The sequence below is a fragment of the Notamacropus eugenii genome, chromosome 1, assembly GCF_028372415.1.
Source record: "Notamacropus eugenii isolate mMacEug1 chromosome 1, mMacEug1.pri_v2, whole genome shotgun sequence".
NCBI classification, from domain to species: domain Eukaryota; kingdom Metazoa; phylum Chordata; class Mammalia; order Diprotodontia; family Macropodidae; genus Notamacropus; species Notamacropus eugenii.
The window spans coordinates 367,846,692-367,852,720 of record NC_092872.1 but is presented as its reverse complement, the minus strand read 5'-3'; positions in this window follow the sequence as shown (position 1 = coordinate 367,852,720).

The following is a 6,029-nucleotide window of genomic DNA, read 5'->3' as shown; positions in this document are numbered from 1 at the left end:
AACATATCAGTCCCTGTTGACTCTGGATCAGTCCAGCTCAGACTATTTCATTATCAACAACACTAACCACTCCTTCCCTCCCCCAGCATGGATGTTTGTGTATGACCATTACTGGCATCTCTGCCTCAGGGAATCCACTTGTCTAAGTCTAATGGACTCTTCAGAGCCCCAGCTCTTCCCCCTTCTCCCAGAAGGAGACAGGGGAGGTCTGAGGGGGATGGGGTTTTGGACAGGCTGTTGTATAAACAGTAGGAGTTGGGATTGGGAAAGCCAACATGCTTTCATATCATAACTCCCCTCTGGGCACGTTGTACCCCCACCTTTTCTCCCCTTATATTGTGTCAAGTGCAAACAATAAATATCCAAGACTGTTTTTAGTGTCATCAACTCAGTGTGGGTGGGAAAGTCACATTTAGGGAGGGAGTCAAAATAGGGGTTTATTGTTTAACAAGAGATCATAAATGGTAAAGCCAGGGTTTCTGGAGTAGGAATTAGGAAGGATGGAATGACTTGAGGGAGATGGGAGCAATTCCTTAAAATTTTTAAAATTTTATTTTTATTTTGAACTTAACAAACACCAAACATAATTTTCATATACATGATAGAACAGAAAATGAGAATGGCACAAGAATCCTCTCTTATTATGTACAATTTGCTTTTCTTTTTAACTACATAAATTCAATTTGTAGCTTTCAAAGCTATCCTGCTTTTCTGTTCTTTTTTTTGCACACACACACACAGTCACACAGACACAGACACACACACACAAAGATGTCTCAATGACTCTTACCCTTTTTTCATTTTCTTTGTTTTATACCCTGCTATTTTTTCATTCGGGAAAAGAAAAGCAAAGTCCTTATACCAGAATATGCATAGTAAAGCAAAACAAATGCTCACAGTGTATCCAAAAATATCTGTTACTTCTCCCTTAAGAGATGGGTGATGTCTTTCCTCATTAGTCCTCTAGAATTAGAATTGGGCATCACATTGATCAGAGTTCATAAGTCTTTCAAAATTGTTTTTCTTTATAATGTTATTGTATAAATTGCTCTCCTGGTTCTGCTTACTTCAGTCTGTCTCAGTTGATAACATGTCTTCCCAGGTTTCTCTGAAGTCATTCATTTCTTCATTTCTTATAGTGTAATGATATCCCAAATTATATAATTTGTTTAGCTATTCTCCAGTAGATCAGCACTCTTTTACTTTCAAATTCTTTGCTATTACAAAAAGAGTTGCTATTAGTAATTTCACACACAAGTCCTTTTTCTTAAATCTTGGGATATAGTAGTACAATTAGATAAAGAGTATGCACAGCTTAATGATTTTTTGGAGCATAGTTCCAAATGAGCGCTTTGTTAATAAGTAGGTTATAGTCCGTGCTGGAGAGATTTCAGAAAAACTGGTCTATAAATACATGATTGGTGAAGCTGTGGATTAGGCCAACCACTCTAAAAAGGAATTTGAAATTGTGCCAATTAAGTGACCAAAATGTCCCTTCTGTTTGATATACAGTGGCTAAGCATATCCCCCAAGAATGACAAAGACATAAAGAAAAGCCTCATGTAAATAAAAATATTCATAGTAGATGCCTATTGATTAGAGAACGGCTCAACAAATTGTGGTACATGAATGTAATGGAATCTGCTATAAGAAAATGATGACCATTAAGAATACATACGTTAAAAAAAAAGACCGCAATAAGTAGAACCAAGAAAACAATACACACTTTAACTCCAGCAATGTCACTAGAAAGAACAAAATGCCCCAAACTGAACATGTACAACCAAACTTGGCCCTGAAGATGGGATGAGAAAACGTATCTCCCTCCTTCTTTTGCAAAGGTCAGTAACCATGAATGTGGAGAACTGGATATATTATCAGATTGAGTTGATATGTTGAGGAGTTTTAGTAAATTATTTTTCTTCTCTCTCCTTTTTCATTCTCTGTTAAGAGGGCATAGCTTTCTATGTAGGAGAATTAAGAAGAGATGTATTTAGGGATGTAAAAGTAAAATTAACAATGAAAATTTTAATTTTTTAATTTTTATGTTGAACTCAGCAATGAAAATTAAAAACTGGCTCAAAATCAGCCCAACTCAAGCAATTCCATTATTGATACCACCACCCACTCCTCTTCCCCTGCCCCTTCCCCTAGCATGGCTGTTTGTGTGAACAGTGCTGTCACTCCTCCCTCAGGGAACTCACTTGTATAGGTCTGAGGGACTCTTCAGAGCCCCAAGCTCCTCCCATTCCCCAGGAGGTGGAGAAGGCAGGGTTCTCTCATGTGGTATTCGTTTCACCGAGGCATTGCAATCCTCTTAACATTGAATAGAAAGAACTACTTTTTTTTAGCCAAAAAAATCAATCATCCTGTGACCACCCTGGTGATAAAACCTCCTCCTCCTCCTTCTCCTTCTTCTTCTTCGGAAATCATCTAAGTTAGTGACACATCTGCACTCTTTGCAAGACAGGGAGCAGGGTTTCTGGATGCCAAATGGATATATCCCTTTCCACATTTAACCTTCCCCTTAAAAAAATATTAATATAAATTGATTCCATTTCAACATATGCCCCAATGCCTCAAAAAAGGTAAAACTGCTTCTAGAGAGATAAACATTTTCTGACAAAATTAAGAAGATTATTAGTTTTACTTCCTCAACTTTTCAGAAAAGGAAGAGGGGATGTCACAGAAAAATCTAATTTATAAGGTTTTGCTTTATTTGTTACATCAGGTATATATTTGGAAGGTTCTCCCCTTCCCCCGAATAATTTTAATACTCCTCTGTTCAGCTGGGCAATATGAAGAGACATATTGGTTCTAGTGGTGAAAGAGAACCCACCAGACCAGAACAGGATGAACAAACTGATTTTGAGGCTTTAAGTTCAATTCCCTTTTGGCCCTGTTTCAATTGGCATTTGATTGTCCTTCCAATGAAGCTTAGACCAAGGGTTCTTTTTATCTTGCTCAAGACCTGGTTATTAGGAATGGCCTGTCCATACTCATAATCAATGATAACGTGGAGCTTTTTATTGGGTTTTGTCATCCGATCCTCCTGAGTCAGTCCCTTGTTCTGATGGTCCTGTTGGATCACTTTACCCAGTTCTAGGATGATCTGTTATAGTGAAGTTCCTCAGTCTCTTGGTCCAGCTTGACTGTGTTCTTCATGATGGAGTTCTGTTTGTTCTAGCCAGCAGCCCATTTCTTGGAAACCTCCACATCTTTTCCTGTCTCTTAACTGCTTAGATGCCTTCTTGGACTTGACCTGAGCCACTGTGGGGCTCCTTAAGGGCAACATCATCACCATGATCCAATCTCTCTTGGCCATGACTGGAGAATTTGATGATGAGACTTTTTGAATTTCTCTAGATTGGTCTTTAGTTGAAAAACATATGGAATGTTACAATATGGAATGGAAACTCTTCAAAATGCGTAAGACCTAATAGATTTTCCAGGTGCATATCCAGGATCATCTTCATGACTTGATGAAGCATAAGAGGAGAACTTTATCAGAGGTTAGGAGATTAATTAAGGGAAACTTAGGCAAAGTCAAGCTTTCTTGTCTAGATCAAGAGAGAAAATTCAGCTCCCTCCCTTACCTTGAATCCTCCTCCAATCATCCCTTGTCCTTCTCTTCCTCCAATTTGTTGCCCCTGAATTCTGCCCCTGTACTCAGTTCTTAGTCCCTGGTAACCAGAATTCATGATTATATTCTTCCCAAGATTATATCCACAATAGTACAATAGATAGAGAGTTGGCCTTGGAATCAGGAAAAACTGAGTTGGTGTTCTGACTCTAACATACAGACTTTGTGATTCTGAGCAAGTCACCAAATTTTTTGGTGTCCTAGTTAGCTTTACAAAACTAGAACTGTACAGTCGCCACTTATTTGCATTGGTATAAGGAGTCTCCTTTTTGGAGTTCACTGTTATTTTTTATTTAAAAAAAAAAAAGATTGTTTCCAGAACCTCTAAGCTGAATCAGAGATCCTGAACTGGGAGAAAAGGATATCCAGAGTGTGATTGGGGTTTGACTCTCTCCAATCTTGCCTGAAGAGAGGTGTGTGTGTGTGTGTGTGTGTGTGTGTGTGTGTGTGTGTGTGTGTGTGTGTGTGTAGGGTCACAGGAGCAGAAGGAGGAGCTACATGACTGGAATGAATCACACACAAAGGAGAACCCTAACCTGAGAATTGCTGGAGGTATGAGAGTTTGGAATGTGTGTACAGAGGGAGAGGAGGAAGAAAATGAATGAAGGAATGAATAGTAACAGAGTGGAAGTATTTGTAGGCAGAGGACGTGGGTTTGTATCTCAACTCTGCTCCTACCTGAATGATCTTGGGTAAGTCACCTCACTTCTGTGAACCTCTATTTTTTCCTGTGCAAAATGAAGGGGACACATCCTGGTTCTGGGGGCATTATTTGTTCACTGTGAAGAAGGGGGGCCAGAAGACTAAAATTATTTTGTTGAGGAGTGACTTGTTGGGTCCCTCGGGGTCAAAGGGATAATAGCATAGGGTGGTCAACTGATCTCTATCCATCATCTATTTTCACTGATACTTTCCCAAAGAAGGTGAGCCCCCTGCCCAAGATCACCCAGAATTCCTATGGCAGAGCCCCTGATACTATATCAAGGAACCCCAGGTTCGTATCCTCACCCTTCTGTGCTTCATGAATACCGAGTTCAGTCATAATAGCCATAAGTCATTCTATTCAGCAAACATTTGTTTTTCAATACCTAGAATGCCTTGACATCAGGGCTACTGCGGCAAAGTCAAAAGAGTCCCTACCTTCAATAAGTTTACATTGTGCTACTTGACTAAAAGGTCAAGTATTTTGCCTGAGCTGACTTTGAGACCCCAAGACTTTGGCTGGCACAAAGGGGAGCAGGATGAAAGACCCAGTGAGGTAAGCATAATACAGTATAAGGGCAAAAGCTTTGGATTCTCAAGACCTCTGCCTGTCTCTTATTACCTGTGTGATCTCTAGAAAGTCACTTAACCCTTTGGGCTTGTTTTCTCTGCAAAGTGGGGGGGTCAGACAAGAAGATCATCATCTCCTGCTTTAAAACTGTGATTTGGAGATTAAATAAAAGTTTTTTTGAAGTCCCATGTAATAGCCTATGCAAGCTGGAGGCCCATCATCTGTGCTTCTCTTTTTTTTCTTCCAAATTTATTACTATATTTATTTTCAGTTTTCAATAATCATTTCCATATGTTTTAAATTTTCTCCCCCTCCCTCTCTCCTCCCTCTCCAAGATGGAATGCAATCTTATATGGGTTCTACACATACATTCCCATTAAACACACTTTCACATTGGTCATGTTGCATAGAAGAATTAAAACAAATGGGAGAAACCATGAGAAAAACCAAATTGTAACAAAAGGGAAAGTAGTCTGCTTCATTCTGCATTCCGATTCTATTTCTCTGGATGTGGATGGCATTTTGCATCGAGTCCTTTGGAAATATTTTAGGTCTTTGCATTGCTGTGAAGGGACAAGCCTATCAGAAACAGTCCTCGCCCACTGTGACTGTTACTGTGTATAATGTTCTCCTGATTCTTCTCACTTCACTCAACAGCAGTTCACATAAGTCTTTCCAGGTTTTCCTGAAGTCCACCTGTTTGTCATTTCTTATAACACAATAGTACTCCATTACATTCATATACCACAACTTGTTTAGCCTTTCCCCAATTATGGGCATCCCCTCAATATCCAGTTCTTGGTCACCACAAAAAGAGCTGCTATAAATATTTTTGTACACGTGGGTCCTTTTCCCATTCTTAAGTTCTCTTTGGGATACAGCCCTAGAAGTGTTATTGCTGGGTCAAAGGCATCTGTGCTTCTCTTTATGGCCACTGGAGGGCACTTCCTCCCTCCAGCCACACACCCTCCCCCCTCCTCCCGCTGTAGTTTCAATGTCTAAGCAGACATCCACTGCCTCCCCACTCCCTCTCTTTCCCTAGGCAAGAAGCCCATACCATCCAGGTGACAGAGACAGGAGAATCAGGTTGTTTATTTTTTGAAGACTGCAAGT